Here is an 18,388-nt window from a genome sequence, read left to right as displayed (position 1 = left end):
TTTTAGAACACAACAATCTTGAGACTTAGAGAGATCTTGAGAATCACCTAGACCAATCACCTTTTCAAAGAGCTGCCCTTTCATCCAGCATCCCCATCAGGGGTCCCCCAGTCTCACTGACGAAGAGAGGACCCTCTGCACTCAACACTTGACCACATGGCAACCAAATCTAGTTTTCCTATGGCTCCAAGAGTTAAAAAGAAAAAATTTTTTTAACTGAATACAACCCAGTACATGTCTTTGTTAAGTTCTAAAGAAAATGCCCATTTGTCAGGAAGGTGTGTTGAGGTGAGTTAAGGCTTGTCAACAATTTGTTTTAGGGCTCCTGCACTTGTCTCAGTTGTAATTGAGAAGATAATGGAAAGACACTATTTACTGATGAGAGGCAGGATGGCGTGGGGAAACTGAATGGACTTCGGGGTCAAACTAATCTGAGTGTGAAGGCAGATTCCAGCATTTACTAAATGATGTGGCTTTATTCAAGGCTCTTGAGCTCTCAGTGACTCAGTTCCCCCAATTGTAAAGGGGGTTAATGATTCCTAGCTTGCAGGATTGTTTCAAGAATTGGGGATAATATACATATAGTAGCCAGTGCAATGCCTGACACATAGTAAGTACACAGTCAAATGGTATGATTTGAGAAGGCATCACAGACCAAAGACGGTTTTGAAGGAGAGCTATTTTTAATGGCTGATGCAGTTCACCAAACACTACTTGGGTGGCAACGTGGGCAGTGGGAAGAGGTGGCAACATGGAGGCCGAAAGTCTGGATGTCACCTCTTTCACTAACAAGGTGTGTGACCTTAGGTTCTCTATTTCAGCTTTCTCATATACAAAATGGGTATATATTACATCTCAGAAGTTTTTTTTAAAGATAACTATAAAAATTTGGGAAAGTATTTTTTAAAGTGTACAAATACAAGATACTGTTCCTGTGGTTGTTCATAAAGTTAAAAAGAATCAAGTCAAATCTTCAACGACTGCTTTCAAGCATCCCGTATGAAAGGGGATTTCTACTAACTGAGAAAATGATACCTTTGAAGCAAAGAATCTGGGCATCTCTTGCTTTTTCTAAAAGTGACTTAAAACAATTGATTGCGACGCTCAGGGTATTCTCTTGTCTTCCACTGGGCATGGGGGGCCGCTTATCCGTGGCCTCACTGAAATGATGACCTGATCACACTGATCTGCCTTACAATAGTAATGCAAAATTTAAAACATAACCTCTTTTATTCCCAACTAGGAAAAAAAAATCTAAAGGGTATATGCTCCCTTTTGTTAGTCTAACTGAAGGACATTCTGAGCAAGTTTCTGGTAAATTTTGAAGCAAGAACGGAACATTTGTGAATGCCTATACTTGTAGGATGGAAAATCAAGAAAGGTAGTAAGGAAAAGGAAATTTAGAAATTTTGTTCATTTCCAAGATGATCAAATGAGTCAGATAATTCAACAGATAGACCCTTCTGGGAGTTAGAATTTAAAACACTTCAAACCCCACAGTGAGAGATGTGACTTTTGCCTCCCAGGAAATTTCTCAGCAATTCTGACTTGAAATTCACCTACCTTACTTATGGTGATTGAACATTTCTTTATGCATTGATATTGAAACCTGATCTTAAGGAGTTCCCTGGTGGTCTACTGGCTAGGATTTGGTGCTTTCACTGCCGTGGCCAGGGTGTGGCACAGCCAAAATTTAAAAAAAAACAAACAAAAAAATACCTCAATAGTTGCTAAATAGATTTTAGATTATACCATGTGCAACTCAAAAAAAATTCATAAGCCACAAAAATTTATTCATAAAGAAAAGTTTGCTTGTTTTCAAAACAAAACAAACTTTGAAGGGAAAGACAGAGAAAATGACCTAAGAAAAGTCAGGTCAATGGCCAGCTTTCCAGCAGGAGGCACACAGGTCTGCACTACTGTATAAAAGCTGAGTCTTTGTTAATGAGGTGGCACAGCCTCAGCAGTCACCTGGCATAGTCTCTGCCAGGACAGGATTGCTCTCTACTGTAACTAACCACTTGCGTGTTGGTTCAGACCAACTGTGAAGTCATGAAACTTTCCTCAGGCTCAGTTTCCTCATCTGCAAACCGTGGGAGTCGCCTCCTAGGGTGATGGTTTCACTTAAACAAACAGCCTATGCACAGTACTTAGCAAATCCACTCCCAGAAAGACTTCTCTCCTTGAGCCCTTTCAGGTGAAAACATTTCCAACCCACCTTTTATAAGATCATTTAACTTGAAAGGGCTGGCACACACAGGGAGTAATTTGCAGCTCATAGAGTCATGTTTTTAATCCCCCCCACCACCAAATTTATTAAATTGTGGTGTATTCTTACAAAGAAATACTATGCAGCAATGAAGGAATATATTATAGCTACATGAAGTAATGTTGAAAGAAGCCGGATGCAAAAGAGCACATACATATGACTCCACTTTCATGAAGTTCAAGAACAGCTAATGTATGGTGATAGAAGTCAGAATAATGGTTACCTGGAGCAGGGTGGGTGACAGGGAGGAGAGGCACAAGGGAGCCTTCTGGGACACGGAAAATGTTCTGTACGTTGAACTAAGACTGGTGGTTACACAGGTGTATGTAAAAATTCAAGCTGTATATTTAAGAGTTGTTCATTTTACTGCCTTTATGTTATACTTGAATAAATAATATTTGAAATAATATTTTCTAAAGCACTTACTTGACTTAATTTCATTACATGTAAGTTTTTCTCTCATGCATTCTTCTAGGCTCTTTTTGTATTTTGTATAAGTGATAAATGTATTCACTGGTACCTCATAATTGTAGGAATAAAATATTACTCATATATTAAATTTTCCAAATAATTGAATGTATCCATTTAAGTAAGAAAACTATTACTTTCTTGGATGAAAATCCTTATAAAATGATTTGTAGTCCTGACTATCATCTTAAACGCTACTGAGCACATTCTTCTTGGTGAACCAAGGCTATCCTTAGAAACTTATATGGTTGAGCTGAGCTGAGAGGAAATGATGGCTTCAGGGGCCATTGCTTCTAAACTGGGTGACAGTAATTTTTGCCCCTTCCCTGTTATCAGGGGCTATTTTTCACATGCCTGCCGCTAACCTTCCTGGTTCTTATCATTTGCTTTCTTTCACTCATTTATTCATGTATCTGGTACCCGTCTTTAGAATGCCTAGTATGTGCTAAGCACTGGAGATATAGTGGTGAATAAGACACTCGCAATCCACAATGTAAGGGGGACTTATTTTTTGGCAGAAGAGGCAAGTACTGATATAAAACAAGGGTGATGACTAACTTAAAGGGGCAGGGGTATAGGACCTAATTTAGAGGGTCTGGGAAGGTCACCTTGAGGAAGGGACATTTAAGAACTGAGAGGTAAGAACCTAGCCTAGAATGAGACCTCAGTAAGTACTTGTTGAATGAGTGAATGATCATTAGCCAACAAAGAAGAGTTCTGATTTATTGTGCACTGAGAAAACAGGAATTCTACTGAAAGATGTCTAAACCAAGAGCCAAAGGCACAGAGTGAGGCCCGGACGGACATAATGGCATTAATTTTTTGACTACTGTGAGGACTGTTTTTTGCCTTAACTCAAGACCTTGAGTTACTAGACCAGTGAAGGATTTTTAACTGTTGCTGGGTTAACCTATACAAATTCAGTTTTTACCAAAACAAAACCAGCCCAAAATAGCCCAGGTCTTTATGATGATTCCTCTAGTTTGCCTGCATAGTTCTGATCCCAAGTTCCCATGAATGTGACTTTCCTGGCATGGTCACCCAAAAAGGTGGGTGTCACCCACCCACACCTTCCGTTGACAGCTCTGTCCAAGCAAGCCAAAACAACCGTGACTCCTTGGGCATTACTGCATGTTGCAAACCACCGCCTAATTTGGAGCCTATTATTGTCCCTGGAGATTTCACCTCTAAGACATATTACAAACCAAGAACTTGCAGTCTAAAGGACAGAAAGAACAGATGACAACAATCTTTGTGGAGAGACTTCACTCAAATATACGCCTTATAAAGCCAGCCTGATATAGAAGCATTATTAACATATCACATGGAATAGCAGCAAAGTTTAAAATGCCAGAGATAGGGGCCAATGTACGTAGGGTTTAATTTGACATCTGAGTTGATCAATTAACAAACTACCATGTAACTGCAAAAACTCCTAATGAGAGATGTAAATGTAGCCTTTGCTGACCTTAGTTTCCTACAATTCCATACAGATCTTTGGGACTTCTAACTTTAAAAAGCCAAACAAAGGAACTGCACTGAATAGGATTTTCCCAGTGAAATAAAGGGAAACAGGGAATGACAAGTATCTAAAGGTGATTTATTTTTAGAATTTTTTCCAGTCTTTCTGTTCCTCTGACAAAATTTCAAACGTAAAACTGTATCAATCTACTTCAGAGACAGTGGAATTAACACATGAGTTCCTTCACTGGTCAGGGTCTATTTTGGATTTATGAGGTATCACTGAAAGTCAAAAGTTTGACAGACTCTTAAGCAATCTAGGTGTATCTATAGGACAGACAAGTAGAGAGCAAGTATTCTTACCCCTGTTTTGAAATTTTAAAAGAGGTAAGAAAAATATTAATCTGATTGTGGCAAGTTACATAAACTTCCAGTAGCCAGGGTAGTGAAATGACTCAATGCTAAATTCAATTTTCTGATACTCATATAAAAATAATTAAATCTCCTCTCCCTCAGGTGAACTGGATGTCTCTGGCCCTCCATAGTTGTTAGATTTAGTTCCATTTGCCTAAATACACAAAGCCACAGGGACGTTTTTCCCATGAAGGAAGTTTCCTCTAATTTTGAAACAATCATTTATTCCAGCCATTTTGCAATGACTGGGAACTTGTCAGAAGACTCTCAGCTTCTTACTGCCAGAGTCACCGGGCAAAAGAGTACCCAAATCACATTCTTTCATAATCAATACGCTTGCAGTCTAATCTTAACTTTAGTTCTCTCTTTATGCTGAGGTTTCCCACCATAAGACAAACAGACTAAAGATTCCATATGCTTGTTACACTGCAAAGACTATACTGCAACTTCTTTCCCCAGAAACTGGCCATTACCGAAATCTTTTGCAGCTATTCTTTTTCTAGATTTTCCTATCTCCTGTTTGGGTTTTAGCCACTAATAACACAGTTCCAGGTATCTGTGTCCAGGATATCATTATTAACACTTGATCAAATGTAAACATTTGATTCCGGCTCTAGTTTTACCATATACGCTCATATTTTCTACAAAAGAAAAAAAAAATAAGCTAGAATAGAAATACTTAGTATTCCCAAGAAATACTGAGTCATTAGTTTCTCCAAAACTATGTATGACCAGTATATAAAGTTACTCCTAGCAACTGCGTTCTAAAAACAAAATTTAAGGATAAGAAGCAGTCTTTCAAACTGACCTTTAATCGGGGTAGGGGATGGGGGAGGAAAGAAAGTTTGAGTATTTTCAAGCAACCAGAGCCACCATTTAGCGAAAGCTTTTCATGGAATGAGTCACGGGGTATAACGAAGCGCAAATCACAAGGTTACACGTCGTCTCCTAGAAACGCCGCACCTGGTTCCGAATTCTTTGCTAAAGCAAATGCTAAGTTCTGATTCAGGCCCCTGGAAAACCTCAAGCACAGGTAGATTTTACCTCCTTCTCCATGACACACACCTCCCCCCTAGTAAAACTGAAAACAACATTTGACTGAAACTGAAGATTACAATTATCCGGGGACTCCAGGCCACGGAAAAATAAGAGTTTGCAAAGCAATCACTTGGCCCCCTTCCTCCCCTCACCATTCCCGCCCCTTCGGCAGAAGGGAACCCGAATCGTACGCAATCTGAAATTCTAAACATGTATAAATTCTAAACTATGAAACAAGTACCTGCCAAACACCTGGAGCGCTCTTTCCCCGGCTCGCTCTCTCCTCCCACACGCTCTGGCAACGGAATGCCCTTCAAAACCATGGCTCAGTGCTTTTGGTAAATGTTTTACGAGACACTAAACAGCCTTGAGTCCCACCCTCAGAGCAAACACCATTGAGAGAACACAATATAATGGTCGCAGAGATATCGTGTGATGTGCAATAATGCAAATGAACAGGCGGGCTCTATTTCCACACTTCCCCTTAAGGGAAAAAAAAAATCCCAGACTTGCAAGGGGTGGGATGGAGGGCGGCTAGAGGAAGGGCTCGCAGAAATAAACCTTAACACTAGAAGCATTCGAGTTTTGTGTGGTGTTCTCTTTTGTTTAAAGCGGCATTATGATAAGCTCATTGTTCTAATCCCCAAGCAAGTCTTGGCTTTCTAAATGAAAAAGTGTTAAAGGCAAGAGTTAACAGAGGGTAGAGTCCCCCAGTGAATCTGTAGACACCGTTGCAACTACACATGTACCGTAGATTTCTATTTTTCAGAGCAAATCCGACTCCAAAAAAGCTTTTCATAAACCATCTTCCACAAAACACAAAATGTACTCCCCATTTTCCATATCCCTCAAGTAATTCACAGTTAAAAACCAACTCTGCTCCAAACCAGAAGTTTTGCATTCCATTCGAGTTAACAATTACAACTGGAGGATAACAGAAACTTGCTGGCACCGAATTATTAGCATACCCAGAATGTCAGGTGCCTCTTGGTACCACCAGGGTTAACAAGATAAAAAGAGAGGGTGTCCAGGGATCGTGGGCCTGGTTTTACAGAAACTACGTATGGACATGGCTGGAGTCTGGAGCTCAAGTGGGCCGCTTACACCTACCTGCTCTTGGAACTGAGAAATGAGAAAACAGAATTATTGAGTGACCATCAAGCCTGCTCCATGAAAAGAGACCAAGGCTGTAGAGAGGAGAAGAAAGAAGTGACTTTGGCTTTGGAATCTCACACACAGCCAGGTTAGGCAACTACGAAAACCATTTCTCTCGGCCCTACTCCCTAACCCAGTCCCCAGGAATACTTAGAATTCTGCATTTCATACCTTTAGTATAGCCAGTGGGGAAAAAAGAAAACTGAACATAGAATTGCTGTCATGGCTTTTCTTCACACCAGCTGTGTGATCTTGAGCAAATCACTTAACCTCTCTGAGCCTGTTCCCTCATCTATAAAGTAAAAATGTCTAGAAACAGAAAAGATTTGCCAAAGAACTGACAGCACTCCCAATCTGAGAGCCTAGAAAATGGCATATACACATTTTCAAAGCATTTTAGGGTTGCTGTCCATTTTTTTTCTACCCCCTATCTCATGTACATAAGTCTTATCTTGTTTTTCATTTCCTTGTATCACAGATGCCTCAGGTTAGTGCTATGACTGCTCTGCCTTGGGTGGGTATCCTAAATGCCCGGTTATCTGCCTCTCAGGGGCGTGGTGAGGGGGCCTCCCCAGCCTCCAGCCCAGGCTGCCAGCGCCTGTGCTTTCACAACACTTCTCCTCTTGAATTCATCTTGCCCTCTAACACAGATACCTGCCTGCCTCCCTTTCGTTTTCCTTCTCTCTTCTTTTCTTTCTCATTTTCTCTTTCTTTTTTCCCTTTCTACCCTCCTTCCTTTTCTGCCCTGCGTCCCTGAGAGAGACATGTGGACAGCAATTGTTCTCATCATCCTGTTTCTTCTGTTATGTTACATGATATATCAAACAAGCCGGTGAGGGAGGTGAGACAGATGTGTTTTCATCCAGATTCTACTAAAGAGAGATCCAGAAAGATTCAACAGCTGGCCTGAGGTCATGGGGCTGAAGCTCGGCTCTCCTGACAGGCCAGGGTTGCCCTACTGCCGTTCCTGGCCCTGACCACCCGACTCCCCACCCTCAAATGTACCTCTTCTCAGTGCCCCAAAGTCCCCACCTGGTCTAATCGGGTCTCACTGCTAATTGTGGCATATTCCCCTCTCAGAGCATTCTTCTCCTCATCTCCTTTCTTCCTCTCTCTGGACTGTCAAACTCTCATCCTATTTTTAGGGTCTATCTCACTTGACCCCCATAACCCACCTCCTGGCTACTGCTGGCCCTGTGTGCCCTTCTTTAGGCAAACCCAAGAGAAGCAAATCTCCAAAGTGACAAAGCTGCATGACTGGGGAATAATTATTCACTTCATAGGAGTCTTTCCTTATTGGGTACCCATGCCACGCTCACTGCACCAGCATATTTGTGTGTACGTCAAAAGTTTTCTAGACCATAAGAGTATCCACCTCTGCACCCTTAGCATGGTGTCCAGTGCTTACTGTTAAGGAATATATTTGAATTCTGAAGGAAAAAAATGTGAAGACATAATATCAGAATCCAAAGTAGTGCCTCCATGGAGTAAACTCCAGGAATGCCTGGAGGCCCAAGAGTTTAGGGTTTTGATGTAGTAGGTTTGTTTTGTTTTTGTTTTGTATTCAAAGAGAATGAGAAAAGTGGATTATAAAGACAGGGTAGCAAATAAACTAACCATCAAGTCACGCCATGAAACAAGAACGAATGATGATTAAATGCCTACAATTTACCAGGTACTTGATATACAATCTCATTTAATTTAATCAAACAGAGAAGGAGGAGGAGATAGGTTCAAAGAGCCCGCCCGAGGGCATGCGTTTTGCCAATAAGGGCAGATCTGAGAATCAAAGCAGGTCCAATCCTCGTCCTTGCTCTTCACCTGAGCCACACTCTCCCGACACAAGGACCCTGCAGCCTGCTCAGTCTAGGGACTAAGTGTCTGTTGCCCAAATCCAGAGCCACCTGTGTATGCTTTTTAGACTCTATGAGAACCCGTTCGGCCCTGTTCTTCAACTCCTTTTCCTTGAGTTCCCCAATCCCTCCCTTTCACCTTTTCTTTTTATCCCCAAGACAATCTGTCCTGCTCACTTTGAAATCTATTGACAAACTCTATTATTGGGGCCCTCATTTGACCACAAAAACCATCCAGATAGCATGGATTTCCCTACTTCACGTAAGCCTTTATGTTCATTTTTTTCCTATGGTCACAAATTTGATACTTGACTTTAAACACTGTAGGCTGTGTTAAAATTCCCTGTGTTATATATAGTCCTTGGTGTGCTACTGTATTCAAATAATCTACCTCTTGCTGCTCAGAGACTAAATTCTGTGTCCCTGAGGAAGAACCGTGCCTTCTATACCATATAAATGTTTTATAATAGCATTTTCCCACTTCCAGCCAGGCAATTCTAAATCGAGTTTTGTGCTATTGTTTTGGGTATGCCAGCATGCGGGTGTGCCCCTAGTATTTTTAACTGCCAAGTTCTGTTAGGGCAGAAAAATCAACCTCTGGCAAGTGCTGCTCTGTCACCATAGGCCTGTTCCAGAGTGTCTGTGAGTTCCAGGGGCCCACCTCTAGCTTAGGTATATTCGAGTCTAGCATATATTTGGCCTGCGAGATGATTCCAGATTCTGAAAGGAGTTTTGCGCTCTCTCAGACACTAGTGACAGGAGAGGAAGCAGCAGCAGGAGGTGAATATTTTATCTGGAACTAGTAGGCCTCCCAGAATCTTGGAAAGGTCTTGAAACTCCCCTGAATCACTCAAGCCCCTTCAGTTTTCTGGAGAGACCTCAGAAACTCCTGGTCCCCTAGTCCAGCGTAAACCAAACCCTAAGGAAGGTCCCAATAGCCCCTGGTGTGTTCCCAAACTGCTTCAGGAAGGAGACGGTGGAACAGATGAGGGCAACACGTGATGAATCTACACTGTCCAGCAATGTCTTTCACTGGGACATCAGCCACTAGATCAGCAGTTCTCAAAGTGAGGTCCCTGGATCCCCTGGGAGACCCTAGGACTCTTTCAGAGGTCTGCAAGGTCAAAACTATTTTCATAATAATACTAACATTTCTGCCCTTTTTTCCACTGTGTTGACATTTGCACCAATGATGAAAAGACAGCAGAAGGTAAAACTGCTGGTACCTCAGCACAGAATAAGACAGTGGCACAAATGTGTACTAGTAATCATAGCATTTTTTTTATTGCCAGGCACTAGAAGTTGTTTCTATTTTATTTTTTTTAAGAGGCAGTTTTTCTTAAGAATGTACTTGAAGCAGGAAAATATTAATTTTATTATGTCTTGAGCATATACCTTTTTCAATATTCTATGTGATGAAATGGGAAGCAAGTACAAGCACTTTTGCTGCATAATAAATTATGATCATAGGCTCAAGGAAAGTCATGTGTGACTGAGTTACAGATAGAGCTACAGCTGCTTTCATCATGGAAAGCATGGAACACTATTTTTACTTGAAGCAATGACTGACAGATAAACTATGGCTATCCAGACGTGGGTATTTGGTAGACAATTTCTGGAAGAATGAGTGAAGTGTGCCTGTCACTTCAAAGAACACAACTAATAGTATTACTATTTGTTTCCAATGATAAAATTTGAGCTTTCAAGCAAAAGTTAAAATTTTGAAGAGCTTGAATTCACCACCATGAGCTTGAGAGCTTGCCAATAATTAAATGCTTTTCTGATGAGATTAGTTGTGACATTATTAAATGTGATTTTTTTTAAATATTGTATAATGAAATGTGTCAATATTTGGATCATCTTCACAACTCAGTAAACTAATATTTTCCAAATGACCAATTCACGATGTTACAGAATCATGCATAGTAAAAGATCCATTCAAAGTACAAGATAAACCAGTGGATTTTAATATGAGTATGAAAAGTTCATTGATATGGTTTCAGATTCTACACTGCAACTAATCTTTAAGAAACTATCTCTTGTAGAGTTTGGGTTTAATATCAAAGAAGAATGTTCTCAATTATCTGAAAAGGCTATTACAATACCCCTCCCTTTCCCAACTATGTATCTTTGTGAAGCTGAGTATTCTTTGTTTACTTGATAAAAATAACATATCTCACCAGATTGAAGGCAGAAGCAGATATAAGAATACAGCTGACTTCTATCAAGCCAGTAATTAAAGAGATTTGCAAAAATATAATGTGCTTTCTACCATCTACTTTTTATATAGTTTTTCATAAAATGTCATTTGTTAACATAAGAAATTACGATTATTTTTTAAGTACTTAATAAATAAATAAATATTTTTAATTTCTTAGTTTGAATTTCCAATGTGGTAAACAGTAACAGATACTACCCACATAAACAAAAACACTTCAGGTTCCTCAATAATTAAGAATGTAAAGACAGGGTTGCCAGATTTAGCAAATAAAAATGCAGGATGCCCAGTTAAATTTGAATTTCAGATAAACAATAAATAATATTTTAGCATAAGTATCCATGCAATATTTGGGACATACTTATCCCAAAAAATTACTTATTGCTTATCTGAAGTTTACATCTCATTGAGTGTCCTTTATTTTACTTGCCTGTTAAGATGTGCTAAGCCCAAAAAAGTTTAAGCTGCAGTAGACCATGCCCCTCACACATGTACTAACACACTAATACCAACACTTATTAAACACCCACTGTGTACCAGACCCAGCACTAAATTCTTGACAAATATTACCTCTTCAATCATTCCAAAATCCTACGTGGCAAGTACTATTATGATCCCTAGTTAAGTAAAGCTAGTTATTGGGGGAAGGCAAGACTGGAACTCACTCACTCAGACACCAAAATCTCAGCTTGTAACTATTAGGCTTACACTGAACTCTGAATAATGGAGAATCCCAAAGATGATGGGGTTTTCTGCGTATTTGCATCTCAAATTTTAGCAAATCGATTTCTGTTGCTTCTCTTCTCTCTGTCTCATAGTTGTGTGTTCTGCTATCAGAGCAATGATGAAAACCAAGGCTGTGTGTCAGGGAATTCTATCCAGAACTGGCCATCAGCATTTGACTCGGAGCAGACTTTCCTAATGGATGCTTCCCTGGGCATGACAACAGCATTGGTCCAGGCTGGGAATTCTAGAATGGAGAAATGGTGCACAGGCACTGCTCATTACTATTAACTGGAAGCTGCTGGGAGCTTGGTGCTGGGCTAGGATCATCCTTGAGAATAAATTGGTAATTTCTCCAAATGAATCTGTACCAACTGAAGCAAATGCAACCATTGTTGTAAGTGAGCCAAGGTCCTATTTTTTGTATGATCATGACCCAGGCCACTGGATATATTTAATGAGCTCAGGTTTGACAGTAAACAAACTAGAGAAAGTAAATTTTTTTATGATCCAGCATGGGGGCAAGGAGGGGCCTCATGATCTGCAAATACAAAAATGAATTTGCTTGCAGCCAACTAGGGGCCCGCCCCCAATCACCAAGGGCTATAATGAAATGTAGAAAGTGATAAACAGATAAGGTAGGGAGGGAGGGAGAAAGAGAGATACTAGTCTTCCATTCGGGAAAATTTCTTTATTTCTTTAACAAAGGGAAGATTTACCTTTCAAATCTTTTTTGTTTTGTAAATTTGGATTTTTATTAGATGTGAGGCACACTACATTACACTAAAGGCAGTTGTGTAACCAGAAGCCAAGGGTGAGAGAACTTTGAAAATTAGCCTGGAGGAGAGAATGAGACAAGGGGAGGGGAAAAAAAGGGTAGATCAGAAAAGAAAAGATGCCAAAACTGGGGTGTTGGATAATGAAGATGTGCATTTTAGAAACCAAGACTTAGTGAGAGCCTAGAGAGCAGGCCGAGGGAGAAAGAGGGTTTGGGGAAACCCAAGGGCCCTTGCTGTGGGGCATCTGAAGGAAAAGTAAAAGAGTCATTTTTTACTTTTAAAACTGTCAACTTTGCCATTTGCCTCAGGCCCACCTGGCAGGGCTGCTGTCTGAGTTCAGATACTGGCCCAGCCCTGCCCTGGTGGCGGGGTCTGCCTTTCCAGCAGTCTATCTGCACACTCAGTCTAGATAACTCAAGCACTGAAAGGAGTGTCTGCAGAGAGAGGAAAAAGAAAAGGAATAACAAGCTGAGATGCAAGCACGGCTCTCTCCTCAGATAAGCTTGGGTGACCAAGGAGTGTAGCTTTCCCCTTCAAGGAACCCTCAGAATTTATTCTTGTGAATGCTGAATGTCAAGGAGGACACAGCCAGAAACTGTGACTCATCAAATTTCCAACGTCAAGACCAGAATGCACAGTCTGGATCCAAGGACTGGCTTTGCACTCAGAACACTGAGAGTCAAGGCCTCTGCCTGCTTCAGATACAAAGGGGGTGGAGCCACGGGGCCCGGCTTTCGCCCCACCAGCCCATTGCTTTTCCCTGTCTTCAGCGCCTGGAGAACAGGGAGTTTTATCCCACTGTGTTTGAGCTACAGGCCCTTATGACATCTCAGAAAGCGATCTGCCTTGAAAAGTGGTTGGATCTGTACATGACGGTCACTGGCCATTAGTATAGAGCCAGATAGTAAATATTTTCGGCTCTGCAGGCCATATGGTTACATATTTTTCTTTCTCTTTCTTTTTTTGGGGAAACCCTTAAAAATGTAAAAACCATTCTTAGCTACATACAAAAACTGGCAGCAGAGCAGGCCATAGTTTGCTGATCCCTTACTTAGAGCAAGGGCAAAGGATGGGCAGCATAAACTGGAGGTTTCTGCATGCAGTCTGGTTGTCATAACATGAGACAGCTGTTACACTGCCTTCTTACTGACAAAGGCTACCTAATTCTCCATCGCACTTGCCTAGTCTGACATTCTCCACTTGTGGAGGCATCTTCCCTTTGCTATGATCCTCTTCAAAGAAAAATTTAGCTGTAGATCAGGCAGGAAATTAAACCTTCAAATGATAGTGTTATATAGTCAGAAAATTAGATAAAAGGCATTTAAAATAAGCTAGAATATTTTTTAACAGGCTAGTTTTCCATTCTGAGTGTGTGTGTGTGTGTGTGTGTGTGCATGAGTGCATTTCTGTTTAAAATGAACACTCCATATGTATCACAAAATTCCAAACCTGGAAAAATCTTCCGACGTAGCCTAGTCTATAACTGTTTACATTTGAGGAAACTATGACCTACTTTGGTTAAATGAGATATTTCAAGTTACACACTAGCTGGCGGAAGAGCTTGAGCCAGAAACTTGGTTTCCCGATTTCCAAATTAGTTCCCATTCTACTACTCTACTTCATAGCACATTGCCAAGTTAGTACTAAAAATTCAATTCAACAAATACTTATAAAGTATTTCCATACATGCCCAGCACTGGCTCAGTGCTCTGGGATACAAAAGAAGTATAAGAGAAGAGTCCTGCCCATGAAAAGCTTTTGAGCTCACTGAGAAAACAAGGCACACACACATGAAACAAATATATTCTGTCTTACATTGTTACGTAATTATACAGCTAAAACAGAGCTGATGATTCTTCCTGTAATGACAGAATGGTTCTTTATCTTTGCTGTTCAATATGGTGGCCAGTATAGCCACGTGTGGCTGCTGAGCACTTAAAATGTGGGTAGTGCTACTGTTACCAACCTGGGTTCTTGGACCCGTTAATCAATAAAAATTGATAAGAGGCCAGAAAAGGAATTTAGGCAAGGCTTTATTGGGACTCCTGCTATAGCACAAGGGAGCAAAAACAGGTAATAGGTTCCCTTGCTCGCTCCCCGAGGTGGGGTGAGCTGGTCCCTTAAATGGGGTAAGGATGGGGCAGATCCGTGGGTCAGGCCAGAGGCGGTGGCTTGGGTGGTCTGCCCACCCCCTTGGTGGTGCTATGTGCAGGGATCATGCACAGGACACTGCTTTTGCTCCCTGCACCTCAGAAGTGGCAGTTGGGTTTTGGTCTTTTTGTGACATGTTCATAATTTGCCCCAACTGCACACGCTTGCAGTTATTTTTAGTCCCTCATAGTTTCTTTGTATTTTGTTGCTCGAGGAGACGTTTGTCCAGGTGCAAGCACTGCAGTAAAGGGTCCCAGGTCCCAGCCTGTCTTGTGACTAAGGAAGTAAACTTTTAATGGTATTTAATTTTAATTAGTTTAAATAGCCACATGTGGCTAGTGGCTACTGTATTGGACATCACAGTTCTAAAAAAATGGTTATAGATCTGGATGGAAGATAGGTAACAAATATTCTGTCACTTCTCCCTATTGTGCCTTTGGCAGAAACCACTGCTGATCACAGAACCCTTCCCCTCTGAGCAGGGATGAGCTCTCAGGAGTCCCCATGCAATGTTATTTTCAATTGCCTGGACCTGGTGTATATAATGAAACCTATTTGCCATCCTTGATACAGATAAAAAGTGACAAATGTGAACAGGAGAAGGAAGTACTTGAGCTGAGCTTAGAAAGGCAACGTTTGGACAGATAAAGAGAAAGGGACAAAGAGTGTGGGGCTCTCCAAGTGGAGAACAGCATGATCCGAGGAACTGGACAGAATTCTCCTGGTTCTAGGACAAGGGGGATGCTGGCCCGGCCAGAAGGGAGGATTGCGCTGGGTGAGGTGGAGATGTGGGGACAGACAGAAGGGGGGGCTAGATTAAGGAGACCTTTGCATTCCAGGAGTTTAGACTTTTTCTCAAGAGCAACAGGAGCCCCTGAAGGTTTAAGCAGGATAATGACAGGAGAAAAACATATTTTAGGAATCTGATCTGATAGCGAGCCACAAACAGGATTGCATAATGGACACATACATTCAGAAACCGGTAAGAAGGCTATTCCACTAATGGTTTTTGGTTTTCCTTTAGGAAAGTAATACTTGTTTATTAAAGAAAATGTGTAAATCACAGAAAAGCAGGTATAAAAATTAAAACTAGACCTCTACCTTTCATACTCAACAGTAGTGGGCATTTTGATGCAGTTTCTTCTGGGTTTTGTTGTTTTTTTTACCCCCTCTGTGGCTATTGCAATAATTCAGGAATCAAGTTAGGACTAGGACTAGGAAAGTGGTAGTATGAATAAAGAGGAAAAGCCACAAAAAAATTTTTTAAGTGAGACAGCAGAGTGAAGAGAAAAGATCATTAGCGTTAAGGGACCTGGGACCTGAGTTCTAGGCTTGGCTATTTCAGTGGGCCTCCTCTCTCTCAACCCCTAGCCTTGGTTTCTGCATTTTAGCATCTAGGGACTGGTCTAGATCAACTTCTTAATCTCTTCTTATTGGTGTCTAAGTAAAGGTCAGATGAGATTTTCAAGACCTTCCCCCAGACCTAAAATGGAACTAAAATGTGCCTGTGTTATGTCTCTGTTCATTTTAAGTGAACATCACAACAGATAGATAGCTGGGGTTGTCATAAGACAAAAATGTTCCCATGATCTTTAAGCTGTACCAGTAACATAGAACTGGGGTTCTAACATAGAACCAGTAACTGTACAGTAACTGTATTGTACTGTTCTAACATAGAACCAGTAGCTGTACCAGTAACATAGAACTGGGGTTAACACAGTAACATAGAACTGGGGTTCTATTACAGGTGTATCTATTTTATAGATACACCTGTATCTATAGATACACCTGTAATCTATAAGATTTTAGGTGTTAAGTAATTAAACTGTATATTCTGAGCAGTGTTGTAGCGAGGATGTGTAGGTGTGGTTCCCAGGACATGTAATGGGGTGGTGTAAACAGGGGATCCATTCTCAGACAGGACTTCACCAAGCAGTGGCAAAGTCTTCCTAAGACCCAAAGGTTTTTAAGGCGCAAACCATCTTCGCAGACCACAGGAAAAACAAAACCAAAAACAGCTACTAGAGAACGCAAATTATGCTCTCCGGAAAAAGCAATACACAGCCATTCACCAGGTTAATAAGCAAAAGTGTAAACCAGTGGTTGTCCACACGGGACATAGATGAGACTCAATCGTGGAGTTTTCAAAAAGTACTGATAGTTGGGTCCCTCCTCAGACCAGTTAAATCAGTGTCTCAGCGAGCGGGGCCTGTGCATTGACATTTTTTTTTAAAGTTCTCAAGACGACTGTAGCCTGAAGCATCAGCGGATATCCCAGAGCAAGAATAGTTCAAGGGGCCCGGGAGCAGCGTGGGCCTACACTCAACAGACCTCTCAAAAATGACCACATCAAATTCACTCATGACTAAGAAACCAGCAAGCTTGAGAAGGCCAGTTCAGTGGAACTTGGGTGCCATGTTGTATATGGTATGTGTATGTGTGTACATGCACATGTGTGAATTTCCGAATCGGTCAATTAAGTTACTCAATTGCTTAGCAGTACTCTGGATAGAAAATGTGAACATAGAGCATGAAGTTTCAAAACCTGAGAATCTCATAATGGTCCAAAATGGAAGCAGGGTCAAGTAGCTGGCCTCTGTCTGTTCTATTTAAACCATCTATTTTTTTTTTTAAATCTGGCTTTTGGATGGAGGAATTATGTATTATACTATGCCAGTGATCACCCTTCCCTGATGCCGTCAAGTAAGTAGAGAAAAAGAAAAGTGGACACGTTTATTAATGAAAACAATCTCTCACTGGAAGCTGATCACCTTCCTGTAAGGGGTAGATGAAGGAAATTAAGAACATAGATTTGGGGAGAATTCAAAGGATTGGCAGGAAAACAGGACTTGCAATCCAGCTCTAGGAAATGATGCTAATAGAGAAGGAAGACTATATGTCTGAACCACAAAAACAAAAAATCTCTTGAGGGCTTTTAAAGATTCTTCAAGAAACGTGACTAAATCCTTATTTTAGGACAGACGTCTGTTCATCTGAAGCCACTTTCCCTCTACCTCTTTCCCCATTAGGATCATGCTTATTCCTTGAACCTGACACTCGCCGGCCCAAGCTGAAACCCTCCAGCTGTTCCTCATTTGATCAGTCACTACCACCTGCCCCTAGTTGCCCTCTGCCTAGTAAACCACTCCTTCCTTCTCCTTCAGGTCTCAGTTAAAACAGCACTTAAATTCCAAGAAACCTTCACCAGTGGTCAATCCTCCCACTGACATTCAGAGTAGGTCCTCTGGTTTTAAACTCCCTTAACTCCTTGCAATTCTTCTTCAGCCCACTCACAACTCAATTATTTAATGTCTGCGTTGACTACTAGACCAGGTTCTTGGGGGCAGAAAACCAATCCTTTCTGTCTTAATCTCTTAATTACCCAGTACCTGGCACAGAGCCTGGCACATAGTAGGTGCAGGGAAAAACCTTAGTTAACCAATTTACCTGTACCACTACTGATTTAAGGATTAATGTACTATCACCCATGGGGCCCTATAATACAGAGGTTCTGCAAATCTTAAAGCCTGTATAAATCAGACCCATGTGACTTGGAGAATCCTGTCCATTCTGTGGCATTAACTCTACAAAGATGCTATTTACCCATGCATTTAACATGAATGTGAATTTGGACTCATTCACACATAAATGGACGCTAACAAATCACTCTGGGGACATAGTAGTGAAATATTCTAAAAATAGAGTATTTGACTTGTAAATCCCATGATGCAGAGCGCTGGAAGGGTGCCAGGCTTTGGATAAGAGCATCTGGTCCTAGGACCTGCTGCCTAAGAGGCTGCTCCGTGATGTCACATGGGTTGTTCTGAATGCCAGGACCACTGCTTAGGAGGTCCACAGA

At 41.1% G+C, this 18,388-nt stretch overlaps 1 protein-coding gene across 11 annotated transcripts in view; it reads right to left on the bottom strand.

Annotated features, from left to right (window-relative positions):
- RBM47 (RNA binding motif protein 47) overlaps nt 1-18,388 on the bottom strand; it is a 273,505-nt gene that overhangs the window by 77,247 nt on the left and 177,870 nt on the right. Inside the window, exon 1 of one of the 11 annotated variants that reach the window (XM_082464225.1) lies at nt 5,892-17,151. The exons of 7 other annotated variants lie outside the window; for them this stretch is intronic. The gene's annotated coding sequence lies outside the window, so the exon portion shown is untranslated. Of the gene's footprint in view, nt 1-5,891; nt 17,152-18,388 lie in introns of those variants that run through there. 3 more of the 11 variants (XM_082464232.1, XM_082464223.1, XM_082464233.1) reach the window with 3 other exon arrangements.

This window comes from Balaenoptera physalus (genome assembly GCF_965194825.1).
Source record: "Balaenoptera physalus genome assembly, chromosome: 5".
In the NCBI taxonomy this organism is placed as follows: Eukaryota; Metazoa; Chordata; class Mammalia; order Artiodactyla; family Balaenopteridae; genus Balaenoptera; species Balaenoptera physalus.
This window is presented reverse-complemented; position numbering and strand designations above follow the sequence as displayed.